Source organism: Dasypus novemcinctus, chromosome 24 (genome assembly GCF_030445035.2).
Source record: "Dasypus novemcinctus isolate mDasNov1 chromosome 24, mDasNov1.1.hap2, whole genome shotgun sequence".
Lineage (NCBI taxonomy): Eukaryota > Metazoa > Chordata > Mammalia > Cingulata > Dasypodidae > Dasypus > Dasypus novemcinctus.
The window spans coordinates 49,952,441-49,976,187 of NC_080696.1; the positions used below are offsets into that span (position 1 = coordinate 49,952,441).

The window sequence follows — 23,747 nt, forward strand, 5'->3', positions numbered from 1 at the left end:
GCTAAGCAGGTCCCTTTCACCAGGTCTCGCTGCCTCCAGGGGTATCAGGTGTCCCCTTCAAATCCCACTCCTGGTGCCAAAAATAAATTGGCATGTCTGAATTCTCTAGGGCAGGCCACAAATTGGAAATTCTGATGAAAAGGAAGTTGTATTCCCCAGGATAAGCTGGCTGGCTGAGGAAGGAGAAATTCTACTTTCTGTTCACTTTATATATTTTTTTAACATTTATTTTATTTACCACCCCCCTGCCCCGTTGTTTGCACTTGTTGTGCCTGTTCATCTTCTTTGTTTCTTTAGAAGGCACCAGGACCTCTGATATAGGAGGGAAGCGCCTGATCGCTTGAGCCACCTCTGTTCCCTGCTTTGTTGTGCTCTCATTGTGTTTTTCTTTTTGTGTCTCTTGTTGCATTATCTTGTTGAGTCAGCTTGCTGCTCCTGACTGATGTGTCAGCTTGCTGTCTTAATCGTCTTCTTTAGGAGGCACTGGGAACCTCTGCTCCCTGCTTTGTTGTTTCTCTCATTATGTTTTCCTTCCTGTGTCTCTTCCTGTGTCAGCTTGCTATCTTCTTTAGGAGGCACCAGGAACTGAACCACGGACCTCCCATGTGGTAGGCAGGAGCTCAATCACTTGAGCCACCTCTGTTTCCCTCACTTTATTTTTTTAAATTTGTTTCTCTCCCCTCCCTCCCCCTCCCCCCAGTTGTCTGTTCTTAAAAAGTGAATTTTGGATATTCACATCCATAGGGGTTTTGTTGATGGTGATGGTGAGTTTTCTGTTTGTTTGGCTATTTTCTGGATGGTGATTTCTAGTTTCACTGCATTGTGGTCAGTGGACCTCTGGCCTGTAATATTTCTGCCTTTTGGAATTTGGAGAAATTTCCTTTAAGGATTCTGGGAAGATGTTGCTTGAATACATCCTTGCTGCCCTCATCCTTCAATTCACAACCAGTTACTGAGTCTTTCTGACAGAAGCAGCTTCTGGGGTTTAGAGTAGAAGGAAAATTTAGGGCATCGCTGGGGTCCAGAAGAAGGAGCTGTCTGCCTCTGGGTGCAGAGAGAGCCTGGGGGCCAGAGGCTCCGAATCTGCCAGTGATGGTGAGAAGGAGAGCGAGAGCACTTGACTTATGGAGACCCAAGGACCTTCTTTTTTTTCTTTCTGTTTTTTTTTTTTTTTTAGTTAGGCCAGTAAAAAGAAATTTATTGGGGAAATGGGGGAAAGAACAGAGCTTGCTTAGAAATGAGTGAGACAGACGGAAACACATACCAAGATTTGGTGTGGGCCCCCCTAGGCAGAGAGAACCCGAGGACCTTCTGAGGGAGAGACTACACCTGCCCACTTGAGGGTCCCTTGGGCTCGTCGCCCTGCGCTCAAAGAGTGTGGGAGACAATTGCCAAAAGATGGAAGAAACCCAAGAGCCCATCAGCCAGTGAATGGATAAACAAAATGTGGTATAAACATACGATGGAAGACAACGCTGCAGTAAGAAGAAATGAAATTGGGACACATATGATAACATGGATGAATCTTGAATACATTATGCTGAGTGAAATAAGCCAGACACAAAAAGGCAAATATTGCATGGTCTCACTAATAGGAACTAAATATGAAGAATAAACACATACATGGAGTTAAAACTTGGCATCCAGGTTATTAGGAGGTAAGAGGAGGGCTGAGAAGGATTACTTTGATGCTTAACGTTGAAGTTTTAGTTAACGTGACTGTAAAAGTGTAGAAATGGATAGAGTTGATGGTAACACATTATAGTGAGTAGCAACTGGTTTATAAATGGGATTGTGGCTGAAAACGGTAGTCTAGGAATGTAAATGCCATTTGAAAGAAAGCTAGAGAATAGTCTGGGGACTGAATAACAGTGAACCCAGAGGTGGATGAGAATTGTGGTTAATAGTGCAAATGCGAGAATGTCCTTCTGTGAATTAGAACAGATTTTCATCACTGTTGAAGGGTGGTGGAAATGTGGAGAAGCATGGGAAAAATACAATTAATGTAACCTCTGGACTATAGTTAACAGTAATATTATAATATTGCATTAATGTCAAAGATGTATTGTGTTAATAATAGAGAATTATGGAAAAAATATGCCAAATGTATGCTATGGACCATAGTTAGTGGTAACAGTCTGATGCTATTACCTCATAATTTATAACAAATATTCCACCGGAGTGTGGTGTGTTGGTGAAGGGGTGTTGTATGGGAATTTTACACATGTGCATGATTGTTTTGCCTGGTCACAACTTCTGTAATAAAATTAAAAAAAAAAAAAAGCTGTAGGAGCGTTGACAAGTGTGCCCAATGATCTTTTCCATCGACACTGGGAAAATGCCAGCCTTGCAGCAGAGGGAGTCCTTCGGGTGCCCAACCGGGACCAGCGACCTTCTGACAGGTGCGCTGCTGACCCGGATGGGCAGAGACCGCCTTGTCTTCCACTGCTGAAGAGGCCCAGCAGCTGGACATGGCTCCAAAGGGCCAGTGCAGGGAAATATCAACACATCTAGGGGGACCTGGAAGTGAGAAAGAGAAAGAACCAGCATATCCTAGAAAACAGGGGCAGCTACAAGCCTGGAAGAGAGAGGATAACCTGAACTCAAAATCATGATGAAAATGACACTTAAGGAGCTAATAGTACAGTGGGCACATGTACACACTTACAAATATACATACACATTCTGGATCTAAGGAAAATGTCATTTTCAGACTAAGAATCTCAGGAAGGGAATCAGAGGAGGGAAGGGTCACTGCTGAAACCTGACCGGAATCAGTATCCTGGAATACCAAATGGAGAAAAAAACCTCAAAGAAAAACATTCAAGGAGTTGGAAATTATTAGATGGAAGAAAAGAGGTTTGAGAGAATGATATAGGCAAACCAATACTTGCATATTTGAATTATTAAATATTGGAATTATTTTTTACTGGAATAATGGAAATTCAACAAGCATAAAATGGTGCATACGGTAGACAGCTAATAAATAGTAGGGGGAAATTTTCCTGAAATTTTTCTAGTGAAGAGTTGCTCCACAGACTTGAAGGGTTCACTGAATTCCAAAGGGAACTTACAAAAAGTAATACTCAGTTTTATGTATGTCCTGAAAAATATTCATGAACTCCAAGTATAAATATTAAAACTTACCATCTTCCAGAAAGGAAGTATAATTAACTTACAAAGAAAATGAGATTGGTATTGGACTTCTCATCTGTAACACTAGAAGCAAATGACAATGTAATAATGTCTACTGAATCTGAGAGAAGAGAAATCCTAAAGGAAAGAACAATAATAATATGGGACTCTAAGTACTAAAGGATCTCAGCCTGGTATTTGGGGGAAGGACAGAGGGAGGTGGAGAATAAAAGCTTTTACATATCTTTGGGGGTGGGGGAGAATGGAAATGTAAAAATATTGGGGGAAATAAATGGTATTTTTCTCATATAATGGAAGATTATGTTATTGCAATTAGGTACTTTATTCTGCATATTTAAAAAGAAAGTTAACTACTAGTGGAATAGAAAAATATAGAAGATCACCAACATTTACAAGAAAAAAGACAATAAATGGCCATGTTATAAGCAAGAACACACAAAGAAAAAAATAAATAGCAAACCTAAATTAAGATGGAAGAATAAAATTAAGGTTTTTTTTTTACACTAACTTCAAATGGGCTAAATTCTCCCTTTAAAGGCCAAAGACTGCAAATAGTATTAACAAACAAAACCCAGCCACATGCTGTATCAGTCATTGTATGTAATAGAAACATAGCTCTCAGTGGTTTAAACAAGTATTATCGTAAGTGATTTATTTTTCCTTTGTAAAAGAGTGCAGGGTAGGTGGTATTCAGCTGAGGCATCTGCTTAGAAAACCTCTACTCTCTACTATATATTCTAGATTGCCCTCATCCTCAGCATCTCTGCTGGATGAAGTGGCTTACTTAGTAATGTGATCCCCTCCTTCATTCTTGAAGGATCTGAACCCTTCCTGTCACAATCTAATTCTCAGGCCAAGGTAGATAGATGCATGTGCCCATCAAAATTGGGCAAGGGACTATCAAGAGGCACCCAGGTAGATTACTTGGGTGCCAAATATATTCCTTCCTGCCCCTATGCATAGCACTAACATCTGTCTCCTTCTGAGGATCAGGGTCAACTACCCCTTTCCAGGCAGTGACTCCTCTCTTTACCTGCTGACTCTTTGGCCTGATGATTCTGAAGTGCCAAGGTGGTAGCTGTAACTTACAGATCAATGGCACTTTTGCTCTGTGTCCTGGTGGAAGTGTCATCCTTTGAGAACAGGACTTCTAAAACCACCAGACCCAGGACTTGCAGAGAATGGAAGGACAAATTTTCTAAAGAGTCACTGGGGTGATGGTGAGTGAGACAGCTCCTGCCTCCATCCCTTGGGTCCCAGACTTAAGTGTTCTACCTACTTGGGTCATGGTGCCTCTTGATATGCTCTTGCTTGATTTTGATGGTGTCCCCCATAAAGATAGGTCGAAGTCCTAATCTCCAGTTCCTTAGATTATAACATTATTTGGAAATAGTGTCATTGCAAATGAAATTAGTTCATCCTGGAGTAGGATGGGTTCTTAATCCAATATGACTGTTTCCTTGTAAGAAGAGGAACACGGTGGAGAAGGCAGAGGCAGAGATTGGAATGATTCATCTACAAGCCAAGGAATGTCAAGGATTCCTAGCAAACATGAGAAGCTAGAAGCGGCAAGGAAAATTTCTCCACTATAGGTATCTGAGGGAACGTGGCCCTGCTAACACCTTGATTTCAGACTTCCAGTTTCCAGAACGGTAAGAGAGAAAATTTCTGTGTTTTAAGCCACCTAGTTTGTGAGACTTTGTTATGGCAGCCTCAGGAAACTAAGAAACAGATGGGTTCCTTTTGTGGTCCATTAGCATGATGAATGGGTGTTCACACGTTTGCGTGAGATGGGCCTCCTCAGAGAAACAGATGGAAAATGGGCACGTGCATTGTCATGGCCTGCGAATGGCATCTCCACTCCAGAGAGTGGAGTTAATGGCAAGTCTCAATGGGAAAATCACAACTCAGACCCCTGGGGTTCTGGAGCCAGGTCATGTCATCTGTGGCGGAGAATTATACATCTTTCAATAAACGGGTCCTAGCATGCTGCTTGGGCCTAGTAGAGATGAAACTCCTGATGAAGGGTTAGCAAGTGACCATGTGGGATAATCCAAAGAAAGGCAGATTCTGTCAGACCAACTACATCATACGATTGGATAGGCCCAGCAGCATGCCAGCTGGGAAGTGGTCCATCCAGGCTCGCGCACAAGGAGGACCAGATGGCACAAGTAAGGTGCATAAGCAAGTAGCTCGGCAATATCTCTACTACCATAGGGCCTGCTAGATCATACGGCTCGGGCTTCAAGGCCACTTTCACTGCAGCCTGGAAATGCTGCAGAAGTCTTCCCTGCTCTGGACCTCTCCGTCCCCGTGGAGGGCAGCCTTTCATTTCACCTTGTAGTTGGGTCAGAGCAATATTCCTAGGTTTTGAATATGTCGAACCCAAAGAGGTCTGCCAGGCATGGTGCTTTCTTCTTTGAGGCAGGAGCTGAAAATGCAATCCTTTTTCTCGTACTTTGGAAGAGATGTTCCAGCAGGCTTCAGAAAATTGGAACGCCAAAATTTTTACTTACTTGGAAGACCGTGAAACTTTGAAAGGTTTTTCTCACACCAAGTTCTCCTTGTCGTAGCCGCTTCTCGCTCATCCAGTCTGATTAGCAGTTGTCACTGATAGAGTGGGTCTGTGTGATGTTCTGTGGATGCCCGGCTCGACCAGGTCTCTTCAGGCTATGTTATGAAAGCGGGTGATGCAAAAAAACATTATTTTTGTGGGGATGTGTTGGTGTGGATGTGATATGTTTATTAAATAATACACAGTATAGTGTGGACTTAGTAAGGGTCTGTAGTTTTCACTTCACCGGCAAAGGGGTCCATGGGAAAAAGAAAGGTTAAGGACCCCTGCTCTTAAGGCTCTGTGGGTCTGTTTCTTTTCAGGCTTTATCAGCTCTCAGCTGCAAACTATCAGGCAAATGGCTCATCTCTCCCCGGGCTTAGCTGTGTGAGTCTTCTCTCCTCAGGCATCTAAAGAGCTCTCTCTCCCCGTGTCTTCTTCTTGAGTGAGTGTCCATTTATATTAACCCACCAAGGGGGTGGGGACTCTACCCTGGGCCATGCCCTACTGACGTGGTTGAATCATAGCCTTAATCTTGTATCAAGTAGCCTTAAAACCTTTGAATTTAAGAGGAACAGACCAGTTTACAGACATGCTTTTTCTCTTTTTTGGGAATTCATAAATAATATCAAACTCCCGCAATGGACCAAAGAGTTAACAAGCTGTGGGGCAAAATTGTAAATGTATGCTATGGTCCATGCCACCTGAATGTAAACTGTTTCTGATCCTCTTTTTGATAAGGATGAAAAGAGCACATAGGTCAAGCCATTGGCCACATACCGAGTACCTGAGGCTGTGATAATCTGCTCAAGCAAAGATACCACATCTGGCACAGCAGCTACATTGAGGCTACTGTTTGGTTGAGTTTGCAATAGTCTATTGTCATTCTCCAGGTGATGTCTGGTCTTGCCAGGGTCCAGACTGGTGAATTAAATAAGATAAGATGAGGACTGCCAGCTCAGCATCACGTAGGTCTTTAAGGGTAGCACTATTCTCTGCCATTCCTCCTGGGATGTGCTATTGGTTTGATTTACTCTCTCGGCAGGCAGGTGGGTCATTTCAGAGGCTTTCACTGATCTTGCCCACTATGAGCTCTCTTACCCTATGGGCTGAGGAATCACTGTGGGAGTTGTGCCAGTTACCATTTGGGGCCTGGAGAAGTGACGCAGGGTTGGCCAGTGGGCCTGGCGTTCCCACTGCAAGTCAGAGCTAGGTCAGGACTCCATTTATTTCCAAATGTGATCGGGAGGCCATGATGATGCTCTGGACCTCTGGGTACCAGTGTCAGCTCAGACTCCAGGCCAACAGTCTGTGAGATGTTTGTGTCTTCCCCTCTTGCCAGCACATGGTTATCTGTCATGGCTTTGCAGGGTCCTCCTAGGGGTCCAGCCTCTCATTCAGGCCATCTGCTTGGAATCTCAAAATTGGCCCTGGTCTGGAAACTGAGTGAAGGAAAATGACATTTTTGAGGAGTGGCCACTCTCAAATGCCTGATCAGAAAAGATCATTTGCAAAAAAATATATATCTTACTAGAGAGGACATTTCACATTTCTATGTATAATAGGTAGAGGGAAAAAACTGTAAGGAAATACAGCATACTGTCAGCCATACTTACCTCTCAGTGGTGCTATTATGGGCAGTTCTTATTTGCTTCTTTATACTTTTTTGTGTTTTCCACACGTTTTTACTACAGCAGATGTGCCCAACTGTAACAGAGATTAAATGTCCATATGTGTGTATTTTCTCTCCTCTAGAGGGAGATTCTAGAAAATCATCTTGGCATAAGTGAAAGTGGCTGTCAACTCCTTATTCAAAGATATTTGGTATGGCTTGAGAAGTCTACGGAGGACAGACTCTTTTGAATAGGTAAAGGTAGCCTCTGCCAGACGAGTGGGAAAGAAACCCTACTGCCTGGGGCTCAAGCAGCCCCTTCACTATAAAGTTAAACATGCACCTATCATAAAACCCAGTAATTCCACTCTGAGATATTTACTCAAGAGAAATGAAAGCATATGTCTATGTACAGACTTGTACATGAATATTCATGATTACCCCAAACTGGAAACAACCCAAATATCCATTAACAGGTAAGTGGATGAATGCATTATGGTGTATCCTTACAATGGAATACTACTCAGCTTTGAAAAGGAATGAACCAGTAATATACTCAACAACATGGATGAATCTCAAAATATGTTGTGTGAAAGAAGTCAGTGTAAAAAGAGTAAATCTTGTTTGACCAATTTATATAACACTCTGTAGAAAATACAGACAAATCTATAGTGACACAAAGCAGATTAGTGATTGCTTGGAGGATGGGAGGGAGAGAGGATGAAATGTTTGAGCAATCTTTGGGTGTGATCAGAGTGGGACGCTGGAGTTTAAGTTTTACAGTGCTGAGCAATGACAAGCTCTCCAGTTCTGAAGTTGGACACTGTCATGGTGTACCTGAAATTCTAGGAGAGAGAACTTTAGTTGTTCCTAGGGTTGCTATAAAAGTACTACAAACCGGGTGGATTAACACAACAGAAATTTATTCTCTAAAAGTTTTGGAGCCTAAAAGTCCTATATCAAGGTGCTGGCAGGGCCAACCCCTCCCAGAAATCCTCCCTTGTCTCTTCCCAGCTTCTGGTGCTTGCTGGCAATTCTTGGCATTCCTTGGCCTGCGGATGCCTTAGTCTAATCCCTGCCTCTGTCATCACATGGCCTTCTCCCCTGTGGTGTCTCCTCTGTGTCTCCACATGGCCTTATTATAAGGACACCAGCCCTGGATTTAGGGCCCACCCCAATCCAGTATGACCTCATCTTAACTAATTCCATCTGCAAAGGCCCTCTTTCCAATTAAGGTCACATTCTGAGGCTCTGGGTGGACAAGGATTTTGGGAGGACACTATTCAACCCAGGACAAGAATTGTCTTACCCATACACCCCTAACTTCAGGGGTGGGACAAAGGGGGCATCTCCTCTTGCTTCATCTTCCCTTATTCTAGTGTTTCTCAACCTTTAAAAAAAATTATAGTCCTCCAAAGAGCCTTTCCCCCATGAAATTTTAATACCACAGATATGTAGCCAGGAAAGGCGATATTGTAATTTAAGTATACAGCTGTCTGGTTTGATTCTTAAATGCAAGTGTAGAAACTGTTATATGGGGAACTGTTATTCACAGAAATCATAGTAATACAGCCTTTGAAAAATGTCCCCCCAAGACTATGCATTCATGTGGGTTAATGAAAATGGGTGGCTGAAAATGAAAATGAGAAGGGGCTTGGTAGGCAGGCAGCTTTCAGACAGGGCAGAGAAGTAGCCCAGTCTTACATAAGCAACCAGAGCCCTCTGCTGGGCATTTTGGGAATATCCTCCAGTAAAGTCAACTTGGCCCATTCATTTAGCCATTATTTTCCCAGCACCCAGGACCGTGCCTTGTGCTGAGAGTTAGCTACCCTTGGGTGTGAGGCTCAGCGTGGTTGAATAACCAAGTCAGAGCACAGAGTAGTAAGTGGCAAAACTGGCATTCAAGTTTCGGTTTGTCTGAATTCATAGTCCATGCTCTCTTTCTCTGGAGTGCTTGAGTCAAGTTTTTACTGCTCTAGGGGGGAGTCACCCCTTGTCTCCAAGACAGAATGGAAGGTGAGGAGCAGACACAGGTGGGTTTGTAGAAGCAGTTTGGGATATGCAGGGCATTATCACCTGATGATTTACCTTTTCTCTGAGAATTTGGAGGAAATTTTGGGTCAAACCTTGCCAGTGCTGGCTTTCTGCAAAGGGCTGCTTCTTCAGTGAATGCCAAGAAACTACGTAGGCAGAGGTGGCGGAGAGAATTCTGATGGTTTCCCAGCACAGGGAAAATATCCATTAACAAGAAACTAAACGTGAGGAATTGGGGGTTAGGGCTCCAGCAATTCTAGTAGGAATGGCTCAGGAGGATCTAATTCCCAAGGAGCTCTTCCTTCCCCTTGAGGCAAAGTAGGTATGGTATTAGGGAGGAAGCCCAAGCTCACAGAAGATGGCCAGGAGTAAACGTGCCGTGACTTCCCAGGTGCCCAAAGCAGACAAGAGGTGAGAGCGAGACAATTTACCACTCAAAGCACAGCAAGCTGCATGAGCCTCAGCATGTGCCAGTCCCCCTGCCCGCAAGTCCCACAGGGCAATGCTGTGGCCTCAGATGGGTGCTACCCACCCACCCGGCTGCCACGCAGCTGAAAAACTCAAGGCCAAGGACCCAGGATGTTTTGAGCAAGCAGCGAACGTTGTAGCAAGCAGCAAACCAGCGAGCAGTTCACAGTAATTACACTGAGGTCTCTTGACCTATACAGTTGCCTATTTGACGAAATACTAGCTGGTTATTACCTAAGAGCAACCACAGAAGTTATGGGGACTACCTGAGGTGTCATCGGTCTGGGGAAGAACCAGCTCTACAGTGCAGATTGTAAGGAACAGTCGAATATAAAAATAAAGCTGTCTTGTTATTTCTTTCCACAAGTCGTGTTTGGTCAGGATATGGCAGGGACAGCCATGCCCACATATCGTGGATCACCAGCATCAGAGGGCTAAGAGGCTTAAGTCAGCACACAAAGTCCTTCCAGGTACTATCCAGGGGGATCCCCTACAGGGCCTGTGCAGCTGAACCCCGTGCACCTGGAGCAGGAGGCAGATAATGACTGTGAGATCAAGTTCAAGACGGAGAACCATACACTCTCCCAACCACTGCCTCAGCAGTCCATTCGTGCACATCTCCCTCCCCCAAGTTCAGCATTAATCCTAACAAGAAAGAGGTAGATGGAGAGAAAATCATCCTGAATTTGACTGAGTCCTCAGTCTGAAGGGACAGAGAGATCATGGAATTTGATTTAGCTTATCTGGACAGGACTAGATTAGGTCTTCTTTATCAGGGAGAAGAGGGACTCAGAGTCAGAAGTTAAGTTGTTATAGAAAATAAGGTCGTTGTTTGAGTATATACATCATTTAAAAGTCTGTCCTCACTGCAAATATGACAGACGTCTCAGTGCTATAGTTAGTTGCTTTTTCCCCCTTTTTCCTCCCCTCTTCCAGAAGGAATTATTATGTCACATTAGAGTCCTCTAATTTACTTTCTGTCTCTATGGATTTGCTCATTCTAGATACTCCATATAAGTGGATTCATGCAATATGTGTCCTCTTGTGCCTGACTTATTTCAGTCAACATCATGTGTTCAAGATTCGTCCATGCAGTGGCATGTATCAGAACTTCACTCCTTTTTACAGCTGAATAACATTCCATTGTATGGACATACCATATTTCATTCCTTTTTATAGTGGAATAATATTCCATCGTCTGGCCAGACCACATTTTGTTTATCCATTCATCTGCCGAGAGACACTTAGATTGTGTCCATCCTTTGGCAATTGTGAATAATGCTGCTATGGATATTGGTGTGATTTGGTGTTCGAGTCCCTGTTTTCAATTATTTTGGGTATAAATCTAGGAATACAATCGCAAAGTTTGGTAATTCGATGTTTAATTTTTGAGGAACCATCATAAATCTGGTGTTACTGTTCCGTATTTTTTATTTTGAGATAATCGAGTTTCATGTGTACCCTTTACCTACTTTCCCCTGATGGTAACATCTTGCAAAACTAAGTACAATATCACAAGCAGGATACAGATACGGATACAGTTGAGATAGGGACATTTCCACCACCAGAAGGACCCCTCAGATCGCCCTTTGTTGGTCATACCCACTTCCCTCCCACACCACCCTCTCTTTAACCCCAGGCAACTGCTAATTTGTTCTCCATTTCTAAAATTTTGTCATTTCAAGAATGTTACATAAATGGAACTATATTGTATGTAAGCTTTGGGGATTTGCTTTATTTCACTCAGCATAATTCTCCGGAGATTTAGCCAGTTGGTTGCATGTATCAATAATTTGTTCTTTTTAATAGTATTCCATGATGTGGAGACACCACAGTTTAATTATTCACCTCTTAAAGGACATCTGAATTGTTCTGAGCTATTACAAGTAAAGTGTTATAAACACTGGCGTACAGGTTTTTGTGTAAACAAGTCTTTATATCTCAGGGATAAATGCCCAGGAGTGCAATTGCTGGGTCATACAGCAGTTGCCTGTTTAGTTTTTTAAAGAAGTTGCCAAATTGTTTTCTAGAATGGACGTTACATTTTCACCAGCAAAGTAAAAGTGATCTAGTTTCTCTGCATCCTCGCTAGCATTTGGTGCTGTCACTATTTTTTATTTTAGCCATTCTGTAGGTTTTTTACTTTGCCAAATTTGAAATGGAAATTTTCAGCCATTATATCTTTGAATACTTTTTCAACCCTACCCTCTTTTTCTTCTTTCTGGAACTCTGACGACATGAATGTTAGAAGTTTTTTATAGTCCCACAGGTCCCTGAGGCCCTATTCATTTTTCTAAGTCTGTTTTCTCTAGAAAATGTTTAGACTGGGTAATTTCTATTGTCATATCTTCCAGTATGCTGATTTTCTTTTCTTTCTTTTTTTTTTTCTTCTTTTCACTCTGTACCCTCCATTCTGCTGTTAATCCATTCAACAACTTTTTAAAAATTTCAGTTGTTATCTTTCAGTTCTAAAATTCCCATCTGGTTCTTCTATTTCTTTGTGGAGGCTTTCTATTTTTCTATTTGTTTAAAGCATATTTGTTATTGGTTGTTGAAGCATTTTTTTAGTGGCCACTTTAAAATCTCTGTGAGATAGTTCTAACATCTCTGTCATCTTGGTGTTGGTGTCTACCGATTGTCTTTTTTCATTCCATGTGAGATTTTCATGGTTCTTGGTATGAGTAATTTTTTATTGAAACTTGAACATTTTGGGTAGTGGGTGTGGAAATCCAAGTTTTCCACTTGGCTTCCATTGATCCCTGCAATGGAGGGCTTCTTGTTAGGGCTGGGTCAGGGTGGAGGGTCTGGCCTTTACTGACACCTGCCTGGGAGGAGGAGGAATATATTGTTACTGCTCCCCACATGGCCTCCACTGACATGGGGGTGACAGGCTACTAGGCAGTGATGAAAGTCCTGATTCTCCAGTAAGCCCCCTCAGATACCATCCCAGTGCGGGAAGGACCCTGCCTTCCTGTGGGGTGGGTGGGGTTGAAGCCGAGCTCCACTGACACCACAGGGGTTGGTGGGGTTTTGTTATCGCTGAATAGGGCTGACAGTACCAGCTCCCACCTTAGAGGCTCATACCACCCTGGAAGGGGGTCGAGATGCCTCTTCATAGCCTGGTGGGTGGATGCCCAGGCTCCCCACTTGGCTTTGCTGGTGTGGGTGTGGCACAGCTTTTTTTCCCTGTGGTGTTTGTCTGGAGCACAGTGGTTGTTTTCTAAAAGTTTTCTGTCTTGCTAAGCTGCCCCTTTCCTAATTTTTTTTTTTTTCTTCTGCAACCCTTGGTGTTTCTGGGTTGCAAGCTTCTTCAGCTCCAAGCAAGTCTGGGATATGTGAGGCAAAATGAAAACCCAGAGAACTAACACCATGTCATTCCTTGGGTCCTGAGATCCCAAGATTGTCTGCCTTCAGTGTCTTCTTACGTCTACTCCATTTTCCTGGAAATGGAAGTCTCTCCCTAGTTCTTATGTTTTGTCACTCAGATATGTATGCTTAAACACTATATTTTCTTAGTTTTGCTTGGTTTTGAGCTTTCTAACGTTAGTATCATGCTATCTGCAGATATCTAGTACCTGCTTTTTGCATTCATCATTATATTGCTGAGATTTATCCATGCTGTTGTGTGTTGCTATAGATCACTCATTTTCATTTTTGCATTACAAACCATGTTGTTGAGAATATTCTTGACACACCTCTTAGCATTCATGTGCAAGGCTGACACTAGGAATAAAATTGTTGAGTTGAATTGAAGGGCAAATGAATGATCTATTTCACAAATATCATGACCTTATTCCATGTTATTTCAGGAGATAACTTCCTTATTAAGACATTTTCTTATTTCAGAAGATAACTTATTTTCTTCTGCATGCCAAAGACCAGATTCATATCCCTGAATATCCGTGGGATTTGTACTGCCTTCCACTCTAAACAAGCCAGATAGCCATTCCTATAGTCCACCCATTTTCCTGAGTTGTAACCTACATACAACTCCTGGTTCTCTTTTTCTCTCTCTCTCTCTTTTTTTTTAAATCCTACTATCAAGTAGGATTCTTGATGGTAGAGAAAAGAAACAGACTCTTGGTAACTTAATCAGAAAGGGAATTTATTATAAGCACGTTGGATGGCTTGCAACACTGATGTCAAGGCTGGAGAACAAGGCTCTCTTGGATGGGGCTGTGGGTCTCCAAGCTGGAGGGAACACAGCCAAGGTCTGCACAGAAGCAGCCTGGACAGGATACTGCCACTGCACTAACACCCCTGGACACTCAAAGCTGCACTGCTGGACTCTGGCCTCCACTGCTTCCTCTACTTGTATTTGCACCTCTAGTCCCAGAATCGAAGTCTTGGGGTGACCCATCTGTTTGGCCAGTCCCAAGGGTTATGCCCAGGCCCTGCCTGCCAGTGGGTGTGGGGAGATGTCCAGCTTACTCCAGCATCCATGGTGGGAGTTGGAGCCCCTCTCCCATCAGACCTCATTCATTGGGGACTTCCTAAATTGTCCAGTTAGGAGGTCACTGCATGAGGTTCCTATACCTCCACACTCCCTCCAACACTCAGCTATACTGAACTTTCTAATTTTTGCCAATCTAATAGGTGTAAAATGATATCTCATCATTGCTTCCATTTGCATTTATGAGCATTTCTCATGATTGTTAGCTCTTGAGATTTTTTTTCCTTCTGTAAAGTGCCTGTTTATATCTTTTGGTATTTTGTCTAGGTATATTTTTGCTTGATGCTCTTGTGAATGAGAACTTAAGTTCCTATCTTATCATGGGCATATGAAACAGTTTATATAATAAAAGCATATTCACCAGGAAAGAGCTTTTCTATTTACTGCTTATCATAAGACATACTTCTTTAACAATTCCAGATTTGGAAAAATTTCAAAAGAACTGCACCTAACATTAAATGTGGTTATTCCTGCGGGGAAGGGGTGGGGGATTATGCTGACATTTGTCTCTTTTTTTGAATGTATGCTTTTGACAATCTTGAACTTTACTTGAGCCCTGTGCTCCAGGAAGAGTGACATTTAAGAAATCCCCCATCCTTTTGTGTTCCTGCAAAGGATCATCCCACCCCACATGACTCAGATAGGACCCACTTTCCACCTTCTTTCAATGACTCCCTTCTCCCTCTTCTTTGAGATGGTCATTAATGTGCTGCTGCAAAGTCTGAATAGAACCATCTCCTTAACTGTCAGGGGCATTATGTCTTTGACATATTTTCTTTTTTTTATGTACTCTTCATATGTAATTATAATTTGTGTAAACATTTAAAAAATAACCTTTTTATTTTGGAATAATTTTAGATTTAGAGAAAAGTTGCAATGATAGGACAGAGAGTTCCTGTGTATCAGTTACCCAATTTCCACTAATGTTAATTAACATCTTACCTAACCATAGTACCTTTATCAAACTGAAAAAAATAACATCGGAGCAACACTATTTGGATTTCACCCGCTTCCCCACTCATGTTCGTTCTGTTCAAGAAGCTAAACCAAGATTCGTCATGTCTCTTTAGTCTCTTGAATGGGGAGGGTTTCTCAGTTTTTCCTTGTTTTTCATGACCTTGACACTTTTGAAGAGTACTAGTCAGATATTTTGTAGAATGTCCCTCAGTTTGGGTTTGTCTGATGTTTTCTTATGATTAGACTGGGGCTATGGGTTTTGGGGAAGAATAACACAGAAGTGATATGCCCTTTTCATCACATCATATCCAGGAGTACATGATATGAACATGATTTATCACTGGTGATGTTGACCTTGATTCCTTGGTTAAGATGGCTTCACTGCAAAGTCAGACTTTCCATAGTCTATTTTTTAGAAGCGAGTCACCAAATCTAACCTTTTTATATAAAAATGCACTGAGATATCTCAGGCTTCTTTAATCTCTATATTCTCCTTTAACTGCTCCCTGTCCCGCTTTTATTTGTTGAAGAAACTGGGTCCTTTGTCCTATTTTCCTGCAGTCTAGATTTGCTGATTGCTCCCCTGCAGTATCAGGTAGCACACTCTCTGCCCTTGCTATCTCATGTAAATTGCTAGTTAAGGGGCTTGATCAGATTCAGATTTAAGTTTTGGGCATGAATAGATGTTGTTGTTGTTGTTTTTGTTGTTGTTAATAGAGTTAAAAATTTTTAAAAAGATCTATAGATTATACAAACTGTTACCTTAAAAAATGTAAGAGGATCCCACATACCCCCAATATCCACCCCCTACTCCTCCCACATCACCAAGTTCTTTCATCAGTGTGGCACATTCATTGAATTTGATGAATATATTTTGGAGCACTCGTGCACAGCATGGATTATAGTTTACATTGTAGTTTACACCCTCTCCCAGTCCATTCAGTGGGTTACAGCAGGATATATGATGTCCTGCATCTGTTCCTGCAATATAATTCAGGACAACTCCAAGTCCTGAAAATGCCCCCATATCATACCTCTTCTTCCCTCTCCCTACCCTCAGCAACTGCCATGGCTGCTGTCTCCACATCAATGATACAGTTTCTTCCATTGCTAGAGTCACACTAATTCTATAGTAGAATACCAGCAAGTCCACTCTAATCCATATTTTATTCCTCCATCCTGAGGATCCTGGAATGGTGATGCCCACTCCACCTCTAACCCAAGAGGGGGCTTAGATCCCACATGGCTGATGGATATGATTCTCCTGCTTGCAGTTGTAGACTCTCTTGATTCCCTGGTATGGTGAATGACCATCTCCACCTCCCTGTTAGCCAACATGGGCAAGTCCCATGAACCAGAGAGTAGGTGCTGCAACTCCACTGAGGCTCAGGGCCCAGCCAGCTCACAGTCAGTCCAGAGATTCAAGTCTCCTGAGCATACACCAACCCCAGTGCCAATCACAGTTTCAGTAAAAGTAACAGAAGAGGCATGTGTAGAGAGGACACATCTGAGTCCAACTCCATCATACTCAGGAGTGCATATTCCAAAGTAGGACCCACTGGCAAGGCACTAAACCCCAAAGCTCCATAGCCCTCAGAAGCACCACTGCCTGGGGTTGTATCTACTTTGGCTGTCTCTGGGATCATGCTGAGACATGTGTAAGCGTGACCTTCTGATGACCTCCTGAATCATTTTGAAATCTCTTAGCCATATAAACTCATTTGTCTTTACCATTTCCCCCTTTTAATCAATGTCTTTTTCTAGTTCCATCACCAGCTGATGCTTGGTAGAAATCCCTTGGCCCCAGGGAGGCTTATCCCTGGGCACCATGTCCCATGCTGGGAGGAAGGTAATGAATTTACATGCTGAGTTTGGCTTAGAGAGTGGCCACATTTGAGCAACAGGGAGACTCTCAGGAGGTAACTCTTAGGCACCCTGCAGCTCTAGGCCTAGGTGAAATTTCTAGCACACAAACTCCTAAGCAGAGTCATCAGTATCAAGGGCCCATCATTGGACCATCCTTTTTCACTGGTCTTTGCCCTTGCACTTGGGGGATTATTGCTGCTGCATTGGGGAGTGCAACAGAGTTCACCAGAATGGGAACTCAGCACTCCCTCAGTTGTCCTGTGAAACTCTACCCATTAGGTTAATACCCAACAAATGTCAGAACATATCTATATACCCTATATTCATGCCCTGGAGAACTCCCTTTTTGACACTTGCAACAATGCTGGGGGCTTAAACACTAGTCTGTCCTCCCCGATTGGGAGCTAACCATGCTCTTGAGAGATACCCTCCCCTCTGTTTGAGATATCAGGCCTCCCCAGGATGGGGGTATTACAACTTCCTGCTCATTGTATGGGTCTCCACTGACTGACAGAATACACCGTGGCATGATGTGCACTCATACACTCCCTAGAAGTCTGTCCCATGTTCACCATGTGCCCCGTCAAACACCTCAAACCAGTAACCCTTCCTTATTATATTTTCTAAAGAGTTTTCTCAACATTATAGTTTCAACCACATACCCAACAATCTTCTGTGTTCACCTGCTCCCCCTTCAACCCTCCGCCCAGTTCTGTGGACCATCTGACCCATCCTCCCAACCCTAGCCCCCCTCAAGCCTGCAAAGCCCAACCCAACAGTATCCCTATACCCCCCGTCTTACCCCTTCACTGCACAACTACTTTCCTCCACTTTATCATAGATTTCGCCTGTGTGGGTGTTTGCTCACAACCTTCCTCTCCCCCACTATTTCCTGTAAGCCTATCTTCCAGTCTCTGACTCTCTGAGGCAGCTTGATTTGCTTAATTCATATCAGAGAGTTCATGAGGTATTTGTCCTTCAATGCCTGTCTTGCTTCACTCAACATAAGGTCCTCAAGATTCAGCCATGTTATCCCATGTGTTAGTATGTATTCCTTCTTACAGCAGAGTAGTATTCCACTGTATATGTATGTACCACATTTTGTTTATCCATTCATCTGTTGATAGGCATTTGGATTGATTTCAACTTTTGGCAATAGTGAATAATGCTTCTATGAACATTGGTGTGTGTATATTGGTTCATGTCCTTGTTTTCAGTTCTTCTGGGTATATTAGATGTTGTTTTAAAATCAGGAGGCATGTGGTATTGTTGCCTCTCTTTTTTATGATGTTTACAGCTATTGCTCATCATTGCCTATACCCACTCATGCATTAGGTTTTATAAAATGGTGATATGCTTATTCTAACATTACTTCTTCCTTTGCTAGCTATAATGCTTCTGTAAAGAGAAAACTTCCCTTCCTGATTATTTGGCAACAATGAAGAAGAGTTTATATGGAAAAGGCAGAATTAATGGTTGATTCTTTCCCTTTATTTTCCAGTATTCAAATCATTCTTCCAAAGGTGAACAATGATTTTTTTAAATGATTGTTTTTGTGGTTTTTTTTTTCATTCCTGGAAGAAACACTACTGATTATGATTATTATTCTTACACTGTATTTTTGGATTCTATTTCCTAGAGTTTTATTTAAGTGTTTCATCTATATTCATAGCTGAAATTAATCCATAGCTGAAATTGATTCATGGTAGCTTTCTGTTTTTATACAAACACACTAACACACAGGTTGTGTGTAACAATAATCTATTCCATAATCTCTGTGATTAGTGAAAGAATCATGCATTTGGGGCAGGAAAAATTACCTTGGAGAGCAAGCATTCAGTGCACACTTAAGCAGAAACTTTTCCCTAATAGCTAATAAAGGGGTCACAGAGACTCATGGGAAGTGGAGTCTTGTATTACCTACCAGAGGAAGTCACTAAGAACAGATGTTCTGCAGCTCTTTCTGAACATGTGCAGTTCCATTTTTGGGTGATAGGCTCTTGCTCTGTCTACAGCCTTATGGGAGAAATTTCACATCTTTGTGGTCCAAAGTACTGACCCTAGGAATCAAACTGGTAAAAAAAGGGGGGTTGAAAAGGACTTCTGCAGAACTCAGGGGCCAGAGGAGAAGAGTGGTGGATGGATTGACTTGTAGACAAAACATTGAGGATTCTCAGCACGTTTGCCAGGATGTCCTGGATTTAGTCTCAGAAAAAGGTAAGCAAGAACTGGCCTTGATACAATGTAAACTACTATCCATGTGGAGCAGCAGTACTGTAAAATGTATTCACCAAATGCAATGAACGTGCCACAATGATGAAAGAGGTTGTTGATGTGGGAGGAGTGGGGTGGTGGGGGAACCTCTTATATTTTTTAATGAACATTTTGTTTGCGATCCATGAATCTTACAAAAAATACAGTTTAAAAAATGATAGAGGTCGGGGGTGGGAAGTGTGGTATATGGGAACCTCTTATGTTTTTTAATGTAACATTTTATGTGATCTATTAACTTTAAAAAAAGATAATTAAAAATTAAATTAAATTAAAAAAAAGTATACACTCCAAAAAAAAAGGACTGGTCTTGGCTCTCTCCCTTCTGGTTTTAAGGCTTGGGGAGTGGATACAGGTGGAATGAACTAGCTTAGCATTTGTTTCCTTCTCTGAAATGGGATAATGTGTAGGAGCCCAGGAAAGTGCATCAAAGGGCCTAAGAGATGATTCTAGAAATTCAGCTTTTCCAAGTGTGGTCTGGATAACATGCAACCTGGTGATCTGAAAAGTAGGACGGCTAGGAAGAGCATGAACATTGTGTGCTGACCTTGAAAAGGCAAGGATAGTGCAAACCATGTGAGCAAGGGATAGAATGTTGGAGCCAGAGACATGGGTTCAGCTTCAGGGTCTGCCACTTGGTCCCCCGACATCTGCAGTAACTGTAAGGAACACCTGCAAGCTTTGTTTTCCTCCTCTGTAAGGTGAGCATGGAAAGAGAACATGAAGGGCTGTTTTAAGGATTAAATGTAATATGGCATTTACACCCTTATTTCACTGCTTGCTACACATCAGGATCCTAATAAAAGTCATTACTGGTATTACTACAAGGTACTTTGCTTGGTTCTTTAATTAAGCATCTTAGTGAACCCTGATATCTGCTGTGAGGTTGACATCACCATTCTTATTTTAACAAATAAGGAAATGGATGCTCAGAGAGGAGAATAAAACATTCAATATCAAAAAAGTATCTGGTGGAGGTGCTGGGATTAGATCCACCTTCTTAAAAAGTGCATTCTCCAACCCTTTGAACATACATCTCTGTGCTTCTTTCATTCTCCACTCATTGTTTCCAGATCTGACCTGGCTCCATGTCCATCCCATGTTCATCATTACCTTTGGCTTCTAAGATATGCTGATTGCCTTGTAAATTGACATATAAAAGTTTAGAATGATAGTCTGATTATATTATACTATAATAATTTACTATAATACTCTTATTATCTAAATATACCTATTCATATTAAAGATTAAAAATACTGGGCTGGACTACATCACACAGTTTGTTAGAGGCAATGCCAAGATTAGAAATCAAGTCATCCCACAATCAGTGCCCTGATCATCATTCACATAAAGTGAAAAACAATGCATCTTATGGGGTTTTTTCTTAACAGAAATGACAACCAAGGGAGAATTTTCAATAAAAAAGACAGACATGCATAAAAGCTCTTTCCCTGCCCTTTAAGAGTTTCCTATGGACTTATAATTTTTTTTTTGTTTTTATTTTCACTTTTTCCCCATGATACTTTGACTAGAGAGGGTTAACATTAATTTAAGACAGAAAAGCAACGTAAAATGAACATATTTCCATACCAATGGATATTTTCCTGCAACACCATTTTTGATAAAAAGCAGAAGAACCTAATGTTTAAGAGTACAGACGTTGAAACAAGACTGCCTGGACTCAAATCCTGGCTCCATGACTTACAAGTGGTAGGATCTTGGGCAAGTTAATTTCTGTGTTTTGGTCCCTCAGCTTTAAAATGGGAATAGTAACAATACCTATCACATAGATTGTTATGAAGATTAAATGAGTTAGCATGTATATACTATTTAAAATAGTGTGCCTGGTACATTGTAAGCTCTATAGCAGAGTTAGCTCTTAGTAATGATAGCAAGGCATTTTGTCCTTTGGTTGTGCCGTAATCTGTTTGACCAATCCCCTATTATTATGTACTTTGTTATCTTCAATTTTTTGGTGTTATCTAAGGAAAGGATGAATTCTCAATACATCCATTGGAAATAAATGTCCATATTCTCCCCATGATCCTTGTAAAAGAATGGACCAGTTGGTACCTTGTCAGTGTGGTCCTTCTTGCCCCTTCTGGTGGCAAAAAAGCTGGGAAATATAAAGTCTACTTGGGTGGCTATATACCTTGCTAACATTTCGTGGGAAGTTCTGCTATTTGTGGAAAGGGACCATGGCTGCTCTGGGACAATTAGCCAACTCTGCAACAGCTGCTATATGCCAGATGCACACCGTATTTTTAACGTCTATCTTACCCATTAGACTACAATTCCACGATAGGTGGGTTAAATATATAATCACAGACTTCACCCTTATGCAGCTATACTTTAGTGAATGAAAGTTATTTTAAAAAAGAGCAGAAAAATTTTGTTTCATTTCTTGGTACATTTTTACCCTTCCGCTTAAATTTCAACCTTCCTTTGTAACCTGTTTTCAGATACATTTTTTGCAAACCTGCACAGTTGGATTTAGCTTTTTAACCCCATACTAAACTACCTCTGCCTTGGAAGTGGGAATTCAACTTGTTCACATTATTTATGGTAACCTTAATTACTGGTTTAATTTTTCAAGTTTATATTTACTATCTACGACACTTCAATTTTGTTTCTTTTTCTCTTTCTTTACTTTTTCTATATTGCTCAGTGTTCACTTCGTGGGTTTTTTTTGTTTTTTTGTTTTTTAAAAAATTTTCAGAGATCTCTTACCAGGAAATTAAGAGGGGAAATACAATCAAGAAAATCAAGAAGGCTAAACCCAAATGACTGTAGTGGTATAGATATTTGAAAAAATCATTATGGAGTTTTGGATACAGCAAAATAAGTGAAAGAAAAAAAAATCCTATGATCCCAACACCCACACACCACTTTTGCTAACATTCTGATGCAATGATTTCAAGCCATTTTCTTGATAATTAAATATTCTATACACATACGATATAAAAAAATATTATGAAAGGAACACCTGTATCCCCATGTTCCATTGAAGAAACGTGGATACTTCCTTTCCCTACAGATGTAACCACTACCCTAGATTTTAAAAAAAATTTATTGAGGTATATCACTCACACATAAATATACATAAACCATAAGAGTATAGTAATAGTTATGAACTTACAAAACAAACATACACAGCATCATACAGGACTCTCACAACTCACCTTACATTGTTGTTAAACATTTTAAATTAATGATTAAAGAGCGTTGTCAACATATTACTACTAACCAAAGTATTTTCCCCCAACCCACCCTATTATTATAATTATCTTTATATCATTTATATATGAACATACATAAACAATAAGTGTATAGTAAAAGTTGTGGACTTACAAAGCAACATGCATAACATTATGCAGGGGTCCCATACATCAACCCTCCACCAAAAACTTGTATCGTCTTGAGACATTTGTTACAGATTATGAAAAAATACTGTCAAAATCTTACTACTAATTATAGTCCTTATCTTACATTCAGTGTATTTTTCCCCCAACCCACCTTATTATTATTTTTAAATACATTTTTTATGACAGAAGTTGTAAACTTATGAAACAATCATGCACATGTGCAGAATTCCCAAACAACATCCATCTATCAACACATCACTCTGTGGTGGAACGTTTGTTCCAGGTAAGATAATATCATCTGATTGTTACAATGTCCATAGTGTACATTTGGCACATATTCTCCATACTGCCCCATTATCAACACAGTATACCTTTGGCATAGATGCAAGCACATTACATTATTACTGTTAACCATAGTCCACAGGTCACTCCAGTTGTATTATTCCCATGTTTCTCCACATTCCCACTACCTGCAGTAGTGATGTACATTTGCTCTAGCTCACAAAGGACACTCTTGCATCTGTACCATCAACCACAATTCTCAACCACCTCTTGGTTTACTGTGCTATTCAGTTTCTAGATTATTCTCTAGCATTCTGGCAGTTGGCATTTACATCTCTAGACTACCATTTTCAGCCACATCTCCATTTATAAACTAGCTGCTACTCGCTATTTGTTACCATCCACTCTATACATTTCCACACTTTTACATAAAGCTAATTAAAACTTCAACATACATTAAACATCAGTAGTTCATTTCAGTCCTCCTCTTATCTCCTTTAAGAATCCACTGCCTACCACCAGGGCTTGAAGATATTTTCCTACAATTTCTTCTAGAAGCTTTCTGGTTCTTGCTTTTATATTTATGTTTTTGATCCATTTTGAGTTAATTTTTGGGTAAGGTGTGAGATAGGGGTTCTCTTTCCTACTTTTGACTATGGATATCCAGCTGTTTAAGCACCACTTGTTGAATGGACTGTTCTGCCCGAGCTTTGTGGATTTGCAGGCTAG

General features: G+C 41.2%; 1 non-coding gene across 1 annotated transcript; it reads left to right on the plus strand.

Moving 5' to 3' along the window:
* The first annotated feature begins 4,893 nt into the window (after positions 1-4,893).
* Positions 4,894-4,996, plus strand: LOC111766919 (small nucleolar RNA U13). The gene has a single exon (XR_002798844.1). It is a non-coding gene; the product is annotated as a small nucleolar RNA U13 (small nucleolar RNA).
* Positions 4,997-23,747: the final 18,751 nt, after the last annotated feature.